This window comes from Toxorhynchites rutilus, chromosome 1 (assembly GCF_029784135.1).
Source record: "Toxorhynchites rutilus septentrionalis strain SRP chromosome 1, ASM2978413v1, whole genome shotgun sequence".
NCBI lineage: Eukaryota > Metazoa > Arthropoda > Insecta > Diptera > Culicidae > Toxorhynchites > Toxorhynchites rutilus.
Window position 1 is genome coordinate 170847452 of NC_073744.1, and position 15729 is coordinate 170863180.

The following is a 15729-nucleotide window of genomic DNA, read 5'->3' on the forward strand; positions in this document are numbered from 1 at the left end:
TTAGTTAATTGCGAATGCAGCTTTTCCAATACGAATTTCAATGGAAATTAAATAGGACCTGGTTGTGCTAAATGAAAAGGTTTTACCTTACTCTACAACAATTACAATGAAATAAATATATAAATAAACAAATAAATAAAAAGTTATGAGATTCAAGGTTTTTTGGAAATAGTTTTCCAGAAGTCTCGATACAAGAATGCCATATGCCAGTTATAAGAAATAGAAAGTTCACATTGTTGGCAAAAGTTCATATTTTAATATTATCCAAAAATTTCCCAATACACTATACATATCGCTATCTTGAATTGAAATAAAATAACAATTAGCTGTTATTTTTCAAAAATAACACTAAAAAGTTTTTTACAAAAACTCTGAAGAAGTGCTCTTATTCCGATGAAGGATGACTTGTTGGTATTTGTATGGCTATTGATTTGTTTTTTTTCATTTTTGAAACAAACATTTTTGAGAAAAAATAATTTTAATTATTAAAATATTTATTTTAGAAAAAAAATTTGTAAAATTTGTAAAATTGTTAAATATGTTACAAAAATCTCGTACGTTCCACTCTCGGATCAAAGTTGTCTAGATCTGACAGTTTTTGAGTTAGTTTTTTTTTATATAAAAAATTTAAAGAAAAAACTTCAAAAAGTCGTCTGGATTTGATTTAAGATTTCAAGTATGCAACGTTGTTTAAGTGTCCAATGTGTTTACACCCACAAAGATTCACTGCTGTTTAAGATAGTACTGCCAATAGCTAGTCTAGTTGGCATGAAATTCGTCAGCTACGAATTGTTGTAAATTAACATTTTGAATGCAATTATCCAAACTGCATTTCTACATACTCATATTTTCCGAAATTAGTCTAGACTGTGTTCTGTGTTCGAAACTTTTTTGTGGTTTCAGCAGAAATCAATATTGCTCATAAACAGCAAAATTTACGTTCAAAAGTGGCCTAGGAGTGACTCATAAAAAATTGTCAGAATTTTCATCGATATACATTCTGTCAAATATATACCGAGAATATGAGTTTTCAAATACATTGCTTTATTTATCATCTAAGTTTGTATTATCGCCTTCGAAATAGGCCCCTTCTGAAGCAATACACTTCTTCCAATGAACAATTCAGTAATCGAAACATGTGTTATAGTTGTGCTCGGGAATTGCTCTCAGTTCACGCAACGAATTCGTTTTTAGGTCCCACGAAACGGTAATTTGAGTTTCGGAACCAGGAAAAAGTCACACGTGGCCATATCTTGAGAGTACGGTGCTTGTTCAATCACATTCGTGCCATTTTTGGTCGAAAAATCGTTCACAATGATCGATCGATGAGCCGGTGCACTATCGTGGTGTAAAATTCTTGTGTTATCCTTCAACAAGTCTAGCCAATTGCGACGAATCATCTCTCTCAGACGCCTCAAAACGTGAAGATAATTATCTTTATTGACCGAATTCCGAATGGACAAGATCATACCAAGAATCACCGAGCAAAAAAAGGTTAACTTGTTCTTTATGATGCTGTAAACAAACTAAGTTGCAGATCGCACTTTATGACACTAAGATCACTGACAGTAGTACCAAATTTAAAAAAAAGTTGATGGGTCTGAGCCTAGGGTCACGGACGGGATCTTGACATAGGACTGTGATTGTGTGTAGTAATTGCATTTAAATTGAATTGTTCATTGTTCAAAATCTGTTTTTTTTTCTTTTTTGATTTTGATATCAAATGGATGCTCTGGAAAAACCGTTTCCTGTATGTACTTGTATCCTTTAAACGGGTTAGATGACATAATATGGTAGTATTCGGTACCATATTCTGTTCAAAAATGTACACAAAAATGCCATTAAAATCATTACTACCTTTTTCTTCTGTTTGTTCAATCATGCAGAAGAAGACAAAGAGCCATCATGTATCATTTTTAAACACAAGTCTAAATAGTTTGGACCTACATAAATGTAAGCCTGAATCAATTCAATCCATGATTACAAAAATATATTATAGATAAAAATAGCATTATCTCCTTCGTTATCACGTTGTCCGGAGCATTGTTTGTAATAACTTTAGAGCCCTGTAAGATCGCGACTACTCAAGCTATCATAATCTGATTTGCATGGGTATACCCTTGCGATCTTCTAAATCAGCATCCATTTAAATTCATTTATTGCATTTTAATATAACCAAACAACATACTCGATATTATCACATCCTGGACCACAATTACACAAATTGTTAGTAGTGAGACCTACATGATATAAAATGAATTGAGCACAAATTGATTGGACAACATACAATATAATATAAAATTAATGACTATTATCGGTAAATGGAGAATAATTCATTTTACGCATCAACTCACATTATGAGATAATGCCCGAATTTAGGCAAAAAGATTGATCGTTGTGTCGGGGAGGAAGCGAGTGGATAGTGCAATCAAAAGAAAACATACCCAATTAAATCGTCAAATTGTTAACTTTTTTTTACTATATTCACTGTTCATATTTCAAACAAAACGAAATCTGGATAAATTTCCTGTCTAATGATATATAACACAACATATGTCGCAATAACGATTTTGAGTAATATGCGTTTGATAACTCTTAATAAATCGTTACATTTTTCTTAGAGTGACCGCCCCTATATAGAAATCAAAGACATAGTCCTATGTCAAAAGTTAATCAGGAAGATTTAAAACTACGAATTCTCGGTATATATTGGACAGAATGTACGAAAGTTGTGCTATAACTTCCTTAAGACGTAAATGGCTTAAATTGTCGAAAATTGAAAGCACTTTCATTATCCCATACATTTTTCCTACGCGTTTTTATGTTTTTTTTTACCCACGCAGACAATAACCAATGTAGCGGCGAGGCACTATATTCGTTTCTCATCACCATTACGAAGCCAAGCCAAAGTTAGGAGGGAGATATCGCAACTTAAGTTCCGCCTGTTTACAACGCCTTGCACCAAAATTTAAAAAAACATCGATTTCAGACTCACTCCAACCAGTGAGTAGTTATAGCGACCGCAACAAAGAAAAATGCAAAATTATAGAACACCGTTGATTTATCTTTCAAAAATAAATAAAAATAAAATGTATGTCTAGATCATAGTTTATATGGTTCATTACCACCAAATTACAGTACCGTCAAAATATGTTCTTGTTTGTGTATTTCTCATTGGTGCAATGCTAGTTTTTCACACTTCACTGTTTACATCTGTCACACATAATTGTAGATATATAAGGCTTCTATCAACAAAAAATCGATGCACAACCATTCATGCAATAGAAGAAAGACTGGATCGACCTGAAGTGGATTTGTTATTTTGATGCTCTTGCAATATGAATCATCGATGTTTTTGTGGCAAAATGAACTTTGGATTTTTACTTTCCTAAACCATATAAACAAATAAAGAATAACTTAAAACCAATATATATTTTGCTCAAACTATCTGTCTATCTATATATATAAAAATGGATTTCTGTCTATCTGTCTGTCTGTCTGTCTGATTCTTATGGACTCGGAAACTACTGAACCGATCAACATAAAAATTGGTATGTAGGGGTTTTTGGGGCCGGAGAAGGTTTTCGTGATAGTTTGAGAACCCTCCCCCCTCTCTAAGGGGGGGCTGCCATACAAATTAAACACAAATTTCCTCATTACTCGAGAGTTATTCAAGCAAATGAAACCAAATTAGTTATATTAATGTTCTAGGGTGCTATAAATGTTTCTATGGTGGTTAGACTCTCCACCCCCCTCTCTAAGGGGGGCCTGCCATAGAAATGAAACACAAATTTCTGCATAACTCGAGAACTAATCAAAAATGGAACCAAATTAGACATATGGAGGTTTTAGGGTGCAATGAATGTTTCTTTGATGGTTAGACTCTCCACCTCTCTCTCTAAGGGGGGGCTGCCATACAAATGAAACACAAATTTCTACATTACTCAAAAACTAATCAAGCAAATGGATCCAAATTTGGCATGTGAAGGTTGTTCAGTTCCACGCTGACCGAACTGAAGCGACAGCATCGAGCAGCACGCATATTTTGCACACGACACCACAAACCATGAGTACCCCTCCCACAGCGCCACTATGAGCCAGCCATCGCTAAGGCACGCTGTGCTCGACGGCATAAAAATGCACGCTTGTCGCGGCACGGCATTCAGTTTCGCGTGAACAGTGATGTAGTGCACATCGGAGCCAGCAGCAAGAAGAAGACCAACACCAGTAGCAGCAGCAGCAGCAATGAAACTGCGCCGATGGCAGTAAGAAGTTACACCGTCGGCAGGAAGAAGACCGCTTCGGTGCCACATCATAAATGTGACGCGCCTACTGCGGAGCGCATCAGTCGTCATAAAACCATCGAACAGTGAACATCACAGTGAATTCAAATAGAAACAAGAAGAGAAAAGTTGTAAATAAAATGAAAGTGTAAATAGTATAAGTCTCCAGTGTTTGCGTCCGACCGCCGGAACATCCAGTCCTCCATCTCTGCCGCAATAAATAGAGTAAATAGAATTTTCATGAGAAAGCCTTTCTCAAGGCTCATCAAGTGCAAGCGGTTGCTGCTAGCCAAGCGCTAATCCAGTCCAACTGCGACGTTGGCTTCATGAGGCGAAGCCAACCCAAGGAGTCTGGCCCAGTTGCCCTCCTGGGAAGGAACACAGCGGTTCCTGCTCCCACCCGGCTCGGTTCCTGCTGGGAACGCGAGCACCCTTATCGACCGGCGCAATTACAGTCCACTGCAGCCCCAACAAAGGTTTTACGGGGCACTAAACGATTCTATGGTGAATACACTCCTCCCCCTCTCTAAGGGAGGCTGTCATACAAACGAAACACAAACTCCTGCATAATTCGAGATCTAATCAAGCATAATTCGGGAAGCGCTGAAGGAAAAAGAGAAAATTAAATTCCCATATGTTCTACAATTACATAGTGATAAGTGCTGTTAGTCCATTTGATGCTTGCGCTAGCGAAATTGAACTTTGTTCGAAACTGGAAATGGATTTTAATGTGATGAAACGCACTCCTATATCTTCTTCTATCTATACAAAAAAAGGATCGCCGGATGTGTTGATAAGAGCAGAACTCGAGGAAGGAATTGTCCGATTTAGGGCTGTCTTTATTCTATCATATTTTCTGTATAAAACATTTATTCCATGTAACGGAGAAACATGTTATTTGCAAGTGGTTGAAGAATCTTGAACGAGAATTGTGTCTGAAAATAATCTGATATTATAATGATGAATTTTGTTAGAAATATAACAAAACACAAATTTTGGGCGGGACGAAGTTTGCCGGGTCAGCTAGTGATCTATATTGAGGATGAATTTTTCCTTGTGCTGGTCACTGTAACAGCTTTTCTTCAGGACAGGAGAAGAGTGCTCGTAGCCAAATGGTTGCGCGTCCACATACTAAGTGAGATTTGAGATTTATTTCGGTTGAATGGATACACCAACCAACAAAATTGTTACGTTTTGGTGAGATGAGACAAAACAAAAACTGTGATTGCATCCAGAAATATTAAGTTCCACTAGGAACGTGTGTTTTTAAAATTGAGACATCCACCATTCATATCATCAGGCAGGTTCAGACAGGTTGCTAAGAAGATTCTTGAGTTTCTGCTTTCAATACCCTATCCGAAATGTAATTCTATCACTGTTAAAAAAACGAGCTCTCCGAGGAGCAGTTGCCGGCAGGAGTTTTGCTGAATAAAAAAAAACTCGCATGTTTCCCTCCATGCATCCAAACTATTAGATAACGAAGGTATGTAGAACAACGGTTGCGACCCGCGTGGCAAGCATCGAAATCGCAGTAAATTTCCAAACAAAAAGACACTGACACACATTCCAAAAGCGCAGTTTTGCACCCACATCCCCCCCCCCCAACACATTTTGAAGACGATCGTAATACTCATGAATTACGAACGAAAGTGGAGCACTGCTGCTGCTGTTTCGTTGGGGATTTGTGAAAGTACGAAGCAAGAGCAAGAGTTGTCTCTGGAACAAGTTTTCTTCAGCCCATTTTTTTTTCCGGGCGCCCAAGCAGCCAGACGTGAGACGTAAGAACGTAAGAATGACAGTCTCGAGAAGCAACTTAAACGTTATCTTTTGACGTAACTTCCACAACCGACGCCCCGGAGGAGACTCCCAACGCACATCTCGCTGTAAATTTAACAGGAAAAAAAATCTTGTTATCGTAGAAAAGCTGCTCAGCAGCACCCCGGGAACGAAAAGAATAAGGGGGGAAAGGGGGCATGGAACGGCGCGGCAGGGTAGAAAAAACATAAATGATTACACATAATGACATACCTTTCACCGCGGCGTAGTCAACTCTCAACGGTTGACGTTGAAAAGGGGTGGCGCTGATAAGTGGGTGCCACACTGCCACTGAGAAGGGATTGTAGTTTTTTTTTTGCTGCCTCTGTGCCGTATCCTTTTTTGCGCTGACTTTTTCTTTCTTCCTTCTCGCAGTGCGTGAAAAGCATCCACCATCGGAGCGGAGCCACGGAGCGCACGATATTGATACGAAATGTCGTAATCACCTCTCGACGAAAGCGTTCGTAGCGTTCTCGGCCTTTATCGTCTGGTGCTGAGATAAAATAACAAGATCGTGATTTTGTGCGCTGTCATTCCTTCTCTCACATCGACCCACTCATCTTTTTTGATGTTTGGTTGACATCTGAATGATGACACTTTTATATGTACACATACACACTATTTACAGGTGCTTAAAGGATGGCTTATTAGGATGGGCTCGAGGGGAGAATCGAGCTTTGTGAGTTTTGCGAAATCCGACAGCAGAAGGTTTTAGGTGAAGGGTATATTTCGGGATTCTGGTGAGTCAATACAAACCACTAGCTCCGATTTATGACGTCTGCGACCAGAACCACTTTAATGTTTTTATTAATACAAGTCGGACTCGGTTATCCGGAGTATTGATTTTTTCTTCACTCCGAATAATCGAATCCTCCGGATATTCGAGTCATAAAAAAACGAATTTACTCTCGGTAAACGTAATATAATTATGATTTGCAACGGTTTTATTTAGGTTGACCCGTTTGTATGTTTGTGACTTTGTATCTTTGTAACTTTGTCTGTAGCACTGTACCACATTAATAGAAATTTCACCCCCTTCCTGTTGACCGATTGATCTGAAATTTGAAAAAACACATCTCTGGTATCATTATAAAACTTCCATGATCTTGAAAATCCAAGATGGCGGCCGCTACAAAATGGCGGATTACATATTTTCTCAGAACCGCTTCATTGTGGGTATCAAATGAAAGGGCTTGACTAGTAGAACACAGTTATTTAAAAAAAAATGTAAATTCAAAATGGCGAATTACACATTTTGTCAGCACCCCATGAATATGTATATCAAATGAAAGGGATTGACTAGTAGTATATAGTTATTCATGAAAAATGCAAATCCAAAATGGCCGCCGCCACAAAATGGCGCCACATATTTTTTTTAAAACCTCATCAATATGGGTATCAAAAGAAAGTTCTCGACTAGTAGAATATAGCAGACCATGAAAAATCCAATTCCAAGATGGCCGCAGTCCCCAAACAACTAATTACTTTTAAATGGTTTCATTCAGCTTGACCTGTTTGTATTTACGAGGGTCGTTCAAAAAATAAGTTCCAGTGGCTCAGAAATCGCAGAAAAATAATGATAGGACAAAAAACAAGGTGATTTTCGTAATCTATGTTTTAATTTCTATTTTTCTACATAATCGCCGTAACGTTCGAGGCATTTTTCATAGCGTGGCACGAGTTTTTTCTCTTCCAAGCGCGAAGTGCGTAGCGTCCAACTTCGCTTTCGTCTGAAACTGCTTCGGTAGGTCGCCCCGCGCGCGTCGTCAAACACCTCTTCTCGGCCTTGTTGGAACTCTTTCCGCCTTCGATTCACCATTTGAATACTCATACATCCTACACCATACACTGAACACAATTCTCGATGGATTTCAGCACCACTATTGTTTTTCGCGGTCAGAAAACGAATGGTAGAACGTAACTCGCATTTGGCACTTTTTTTTTAAGCGGCACTTCCATTTTAAAACTCAATAAAACACGAACGACGCGTCCGATCCGACCAAGGTTTCTTGCAAACTGCTTAGAAATGTTGTGAAATCACATGGTAAAAATTTGGTAGTTCCATCTTTTCATGCGAGATGGCGCTAGGGCTTACTTACTTTTTGAACGACGCTCGCATGTTAGGATGTTTGTAGGTTTGTCCCGCATTGATAGAAAATTGACCCCGTTCCTGTTGACTGATTGATCTGAAATTTGGTAGGCAGTCATTATAAAATGCGTATTCCATGTTCTTGAAACACGAAACATAATAAACAACATAAATTCAAAAAGGTCGCCGCCACTAAATGGTATTTTTTGCAATCCCCTCAATATCGGTATCAAATGAAATGATTTGACTAATAGAATACAGTACATCATGAAAATATTCCGAAGAAAATTAAGTATGAAATAAACGTTGCTTTTCCATTATCCACAGTTAGTTGTTTCATCATATACCCCACGATTTTATTTTGGTCTCATCATTGCCCTAGATTAATGAAGGAACGGATGTAATAACTACCAACTGCTACTTGTCTAATTATTTTCTAGCTTTTATTACATTAAACCGTTTAACTCAAAAAGTTTTTTTTTACTTATTCTATTTTCTAGTTTTTAGTAAATTATCTGTATCGTTAGTATACTCCTCTACATTAAAACCATTAAAAAAAAGAAGTTTTTTCATTTTTATTTCTTACCTAACTTTCTTCGGAATATTTTGATGATGTGCTGTATTCTATTAGCCAAATCATTTCATTTGATACCAATATTGAGGAGATTGCAAAAAAAATATATAGTCGACCATTTTGTGGCGGCGACCTTTTCGAATTTATGTTGTTCATAGTGTAGTCAAGCCATTCAGGTATTTATTAGCGGCGGCCAAATTAATTTTTCAAGATCATGGAATACGCAGTTTTATAATGACAGTAGAATTAAAGGTATGTTCCAAATTTCAGATCAATCAGTCATCAGGAACGGGGTCAATTTCCTCTTAACGTGGGACAACCCTACAAACACTCAAACATACATACAAATAGGGCAAGCTGAATGGAACCATTAAAAAGTAATTGTTTATTTGGAAACTGCGGTCATTTTGGATTTGGATTTTTCATGTTCTACTGTGTTCTACCAGTCGAGCACCTTCATTTGATACCCATATTGATGGGGCTTTGAAAAAAATGGCGCCGTTTTGTGGTAGCCGCCATTTTGGATTTGCATTTTTCACTAATAACTGTGTAATTGGATTTGCATTTTTTATAAATAACTGTATTCTACTAGTCAAGAACTTTCATTTGATACCCATATTGGCTATTCAATATGGAATTGTTATACAAATTATTCAAAATTTCCGAAAATCAAAAATAAAATACTCCGGATAATCGAATCCCGGATAATCGAGTCCGATCTGTAATGCATAATTCTCTCTTAGTTTCAAAAATAACAAAAGTGAAGGATTGGCACTAAAGTTAGAACCGCAATATCAACGTAGGACTATGAAATTTAAATATTCAATTCGCCCGTTTATCACTACGGATATTATGTTGAGCTGCATGGCAATTTTTGAATTAATTCTTTAGTGAAATGTTTGGGGGCCTTGAAAAGAGCCTATAATTTTTGTTGTTTTTGTAGAATCAGCTGAATATGTTTGATTCACGGCAGCTATCACGGCGGTCCTCTTCCAGTTGAAATATAGATGATTGTAGCCATCTCAATCTACACCCGGCAACACATAACAACAACAACAATGTGTGCGTGTGATGCGAAAATACACAAGCCCTCTCCACCAGACGGCATGAGAATCGACGGTTTGTACTGATTTTTATCAGGTTTCTTGGATTCGAGGTTGCGAAGAAAAATGCACAAAATCGCACAGAAAAGTGTCATATTGACACTATCCATTATTCAGACCAGGCTCTAGGTCTACTATTGATCACCATGCCCATCAGTAATGTTATACGGTACTGGTCGTGACGTCTGTCGCCACATTCTTGGGTCCGTAAAGCTGTCTCGAATCTGCAGGTTTACCAGGATCAGAAACGTCCAGAACTGTTGTCTTAGCAACCGGTCTGCGTAGCACCCCAGTAGCAGTTTTTAAGTACGCCTATCTGATACGTCCATCCCTCCCAGGTATCACTTCCACGATTCCCCTCATATCCATCGGTTCCGTAAAGTTGGTGACCTTTCAATTTATTGTACTCCATTAGAGCTGGTTGAGCTTCCTTCTGTAACGAATCCAACTCCATGTAGGTCACATGTTAACTGCTCCCATCGTTAGAGAAATTAGAGAAATTAGAGAAATTAGAGAAATCAGAAAGATCAGAGCAATGAGAAAAATAAATGAAAAGAGAAAAATGAGAGAAATGCGAGAGGAGAGAAATCAGAGATATGAGAAAATGACAAAATAACAAAACATGATAATTAGGAAGTTAGAAAATCAGAGAGTTTGAAAATAAAAAATCTAAATTAAACAATTAGAAAATAAAAAAAAATCTGAAAGTCAGAAAACATGAATAAGTGAATGAGAGAATATGGAATGAGGAATGAAGAATGGGCAATGAGCATTGAGAAAACAAAAAAAATAAGATGACGAGAAAGAAATGGGTGAAATGATAAAAATGAGAAAAATGAGATAAGTGAGATGAATGAAATGAGAAATGAGTGAACCAACATAAATTAGAGAAATAAAGGATGGGAATTCAGGAACATGAAAGAAATGAAATGAAGAGAGAAATGAGAAAATTGAAAGAGAAAAAAGAATTGAGAAAAATGAAGAATAAAATGAATAAGAGAAGTGAGAGGAATGAGAGAAGCGAAATAAAAAAGATAAATTTAAAAAGTGAGATAAATGAGAGTATTCAGAAAAATGAAAGAAATGAGATGAAGAGTTCTCTGAAAAATGAAAGAAATGAGAGAAATGAGAGAATTGTGAGAAATAAAAGAAGTGAAATGAGTAAGAAAATGGAAGAAATTTAAGGAATGAGAGAAATACTTGAGGTGAGATGAATGAGAGAATTGAAAGAAATGAGAGAAGTGAGATGAATAAGAGAATTGAGAGAAATAAGAGCAGTGAGATAAACGAGAAAATTCAGAAAAATTAAAGAAGTGAGATAGAGAGGTAAATGAGATAAATGAAAGAGAAGAAAGAAATGAGAAAAATGACAGAAATAAGAGGTGAGATAAATTAGAGATTACAGAGAATTGAGCGAAACGAAGTGAGAAAAAGAGAGCATTAGGCTAATTGAGAAAAATAGAGAAATGAGAGAAGCAAGATAAATGAGAGAATTAAGAAAAATGAGAAGAATTAAAAAATGAGAGTATTCAGAGAAATGAGAAACGAGAGAAAAATTATTTGGATCATTTGGGATAATTTGGTACAATTTGGGATAATTAACAGAAATGAGAAAAATGAGAGAAGTAAAATAAATGAGAGAATTGAGAGACGTAAGAGAAATAAGAGAAGGGAGATAAATGAGAGGAATGAAAGAAATGAAAGAAGTGAGATAAATGGGATAAATGAGAAAATTCAAAGATAGAAGACAAATAATATAAATGAGAGAAGTGATGTAAATGTGAGGATTGATAGGAATGAGAGAAGCGAAATAAATAAGAGAAATGAGAGAAATTAGATAAATGAGAAAAATGAGAGAAAAGAATCACGAGCCAAGCTTAGGTACATGGTGCACAAAATGCTCTCAAATATTAGTGGTTTACCGTTAGACAAATTTGGTTGTGTTAAAATGTCTGATTTTTGTGCCAAGAAATCGTTATTTGATTTTCTTTTTTCATTCGAAAAAAAAGTGACAGTTGTGATTGGTTCCGTCGCTTTAAATACGGTGATGTTGACGATCGTCCACGTCCAAAAATCCAAAAATCTTAGAACACCCTGAATTGGAGGTATTGCTCGGTAAGCATCCGTGGCAAACGCAGGACAAACTTGCTTCAACATTGGAAGTTAGCTTCGAAGCCTTTACATGATTCAAAAGCTAGGAATTTGGGTTACCTCTACCATTGAAACCAAACGAAAACATCACTGGAGAACGGTATTGAATTCAGTTGAATTGAGTCGATCACTGAGCAAAAAACGACTACGATTTGAGCAGATGCACGAGAAAGTAATTCTACATCGTGACAACGCTCGAACATCAAACATGTTAAAACTTTATACTTGGAACCATTCAAATAGGGAACGATATTCAAATGGTCTGACTGATCAATGATTTGCAACGATACTTCATAACTATATTCAAGCGATAATTAACATTCTAATCAATCAAAGATAAAATTTAATACATCAAAAAAAATTTCTCCGCCAAAATAATATTTTTTTGTTCTTTTCAGGTGAGATCCTGTGAAATCCTGTGTACTACCTTTGGAGGCAGCCAATATCGTTAAAATGCAAGTATTCTGTTCCATTTCAAATATCGCCTGATCGAGATAGAATTCGAAATTGACGTGTAACGAGAACTGTATTCGGCATTCAACTGTTGACCAAACAAAAAGTTGAATTCGTTAACCGCTGTTAAATAAAGCTTCGGCTCTAATCAACCAACAACAACTATTTCCACTGGAATGTTGCTCTCCAGCAGTTCATTTTATGCCCCTCAACAGCTCCGACAAATAAGTCCGTCCGAGTTCTTGAAGTGCTGAGCAAATACTTTGCTCAACCGCACCCTTAAGTCGGTCCGGGACGAAGGTGTGAACTAGTCCTACTGAGAGATATTTCCAGAAACGTCGTCGTCGTTATAATCTCGCGTCGAAAGAAACCGCAGCACAGTTTTGGGTCGAAACAACACAGGCTCGAACCATAGAATGGAACCGTGTGCAAACAATTAATGAGTCACAAAAGCCCTCTCGGGCAGGTGCGGACGAGGTAAACAGAAATTGGCCACGTCAAACAGAACGCAACACAATAAAGATTCCGATGCTCAAACAAAGTCCTCTCCAAATGGACGGGTAGAAGGGGGCCAGAAAAGGATAAGTTTTGTGTGCGAGTAATCCATAATTAAATTATTTTATTATTTGTTTACCTGCCCGCCACTCGGCAGTCCTCGGGCATGGTGTGTAAATAATCTTAATCCTACCACCCGGCTATGGAAGGACCACTGTTTGTGTATTTGCCGCTGTCGCAACGGGGCTTTGTTTCTTGTGTTTGGCAATGAACGACGGAAAAGGACTCTCAGGTTCGACACCATGAACGTTTAATTGACACTTTCCCCGTGCGTGTTACGAGTAATATTTAGCCAATCATCATACTCCTCGTCGGCGCCAATAAGCCAAACCAAACGCGACAGCAATGAATGATGATGTTTGCGGATGGAGCAGAAAAAATCATGCGTGAAAAATGACTTTTTCCATTTCCATTCACCACTTCCCAACAGCTTCGGTATGATTTATTTATTGCCGCCCCCTATTCGATGGGCTGCGTGACCCCTAGCGGTGTGATCATCAATATCATTTACAATGATATTGCGATTATACTATTCCGGCGTGTTTTTTTTACGCGGCCCGAACATGTGGGTGATAAAAATTGGTAACGTTTATTAATCAAATATAAATATGAAATCCAAAGCCCCTCCGCGCTGGAATTGCGGAGACGTACAAAAGCCTCACGCATTTATGCGTTCAGCAGTCGGCAAATAGAATATATTGTATGAATTGAGGAGAAGGAGGAGGTGCCAAACGCCACCCCGGATAACGTATTGACCCTATTAATAGGGCGCCGCCATAAAACCACAGCTGAACTAAATGCAAATATTTGTCGGACATTGGCGTTTGTTTGCGCTGAACTTTGAACTTGGTCCACCGAATCGATTATATGCTGTGGGCGGAAGTGGCAGGAAGCAACGTGGATTTATATCGGAAGTGTGTGGTTTTCCATTGCCGGTAATTGAGAGTTGAAAAAAAATGGATGCATAATTCTGTTGGACAATTCCACCCACGCCTCGTTTGTAATTGTGACGTGAAGCGAGTCTTTTTTTTTTGCGTTGTATTGTATATTTTTGCTCAACTGTCGATAAATTAAGCCCTCTTTGGTGCCAAGCGGGGTGGCTACTGGAACAGAACAAAAAAATAGGTAGCTTTATTTATTTTCTTGACGCAGGAAATGGTGTGAAATTTTAATCAGAATTTATTGCCGCTGCAATAATTGAAGTAGCACACAGTTGGAAGCTACACGAGAAACAATGTGGTCTGAAGCTTTATTTCGCGCTTTGCAACGCGGAGGACGTTTTACATGAAAGCATTTTCCGACAAAAAAAAAAGGATAATTATTTTTCTACGAATCATTGAACCATGAGTGAAACGGACACGGTTCATTTCACGCACTCCCGGTTCGGCTTGTAAGCAGTTGGCGTTTTTTGGTCATTCAGTCGATAAGCTCTTTTTAGACTAATTTTTATGTTGTTGTTCGAAGAGACGGGAGAGCCTCCTTGACCAGCATTTTTGTTTTTCATTTTCAGAACATTTTCCTGTTTGTAATATGAGGATAGAAGTCGCTCAAATTGAAATCTCTCATACATTAGGTGCGTAACAAAATTCCAGTTGTCTTTTTTTTAAAGATTTTTAAAGAAAATTAAACTTTATTGAGATAAAAGGTTACAAATAAATCATTCAAAATATTGTCCATCTCTAGCTATAATTATTTACATCTTCCAGCTCGAGAAAAATTTAAAAAAATCTTCGTCTTTTGAGGCTATTCACGAATCAAGCCATTTTTTGTGTCTTTTGAGCGGAACTGCTATTCATTCTGGCCATGATTCATCAAACGGAATCAGGAATTATCGGATGACGCAATATTCCAGTATTTCAAGTTGGCTTTGATGAGGTCGGAAATTGTCATGCTGTAAAATAACTTTTTCGTGCTTCTGCTCGTATTTTGGCCGTCATTTACGCTCGATCGAACCACTTGAAGGTTCGTTGAAGAATGAAACGGATGATCGTGAAGCGCAACGACCAATCACGAAAGAGAAAAGATATTTTCTTTATTGAGCGTAAAGAGAGAGCCGCAATACCGTTTTGTCTCAAATTCCGAACACTTCGTTCTTAAATGTAAAATTACTATACTTCAATGTTTTAAATAATCGAATAATGAAAGTCCTGACATTCTTTGAGGTATAAGCTACATTTTAACATCATTTACAGGTGTCGATACAGCCTATAATTTATAATATTAGGCTGTCAAAAAAGTCCTGCGGTATTTTTTTTGAATTTTCATTTGTTCATAAAATTAGTTACAATCATTTGTTTTAAGTCAAATATGCGCCGTTTTGTTCGATGACTTGTTCCCAACGAGATGCCTTCACTTCATAATACCCCTGTTATAGAAGCTCGCTTCCTTATTGGCAAAAAACTCGGATAGCCAATTTTCACAGGCCTCTTTTGTGGCTAACTTCTGACTACCTAGCTCGTTCGCCATGGACAAAAACAGGTGGTAGTCACTTGGTGCAAGGTCCGGACTATACGGCGGATGCAAAAAAACCTCCCATTCGAGCTCCCGGAGCTTCTGGCGCCAAAGAAGTGTGTGGCCTGGCGTTGTCCTGATGGAAGACAATGCGGCCTCTGTTTATCAAAGATGGCCTCTTCTTCATGAGTGCTACCTTCAAGCGGTCCAGTTGTTGGTAGTACAGGTCCGAATTGAGCGTTTGGCCATAGGGAA

At 37.7% G+C, this 15729-nt stretch overlaps 1 protein-coding gene across 3 annotated transcripts in view; it reads left to right on the forward strand.

The window, feature by feature from the left end:
• Positions 1–15729, forward strand: part of LOC129762160 (probable serine/threonine-protein kinase DDB_G0282963) — a 581734-nt gene that overhangs the window by 317970 nt on the left and 248035 nt on the right. Inside the window, exon 1 of one of the 3 annotated variants that reach the window (XM_055760170.1) lies at positions 12452–12470. The exons of the other annotated variants lie outside the window; for them this stretch is intronic. The gene's annotated coding sequence lies outside the window, so the exon portion shown is untranslated. Of the gene's footprint in view, positions 1–12451; positions 12471–15729 lie in introns of those variants that run through there. 3 annotated transcript variants of the gene reach the window in all.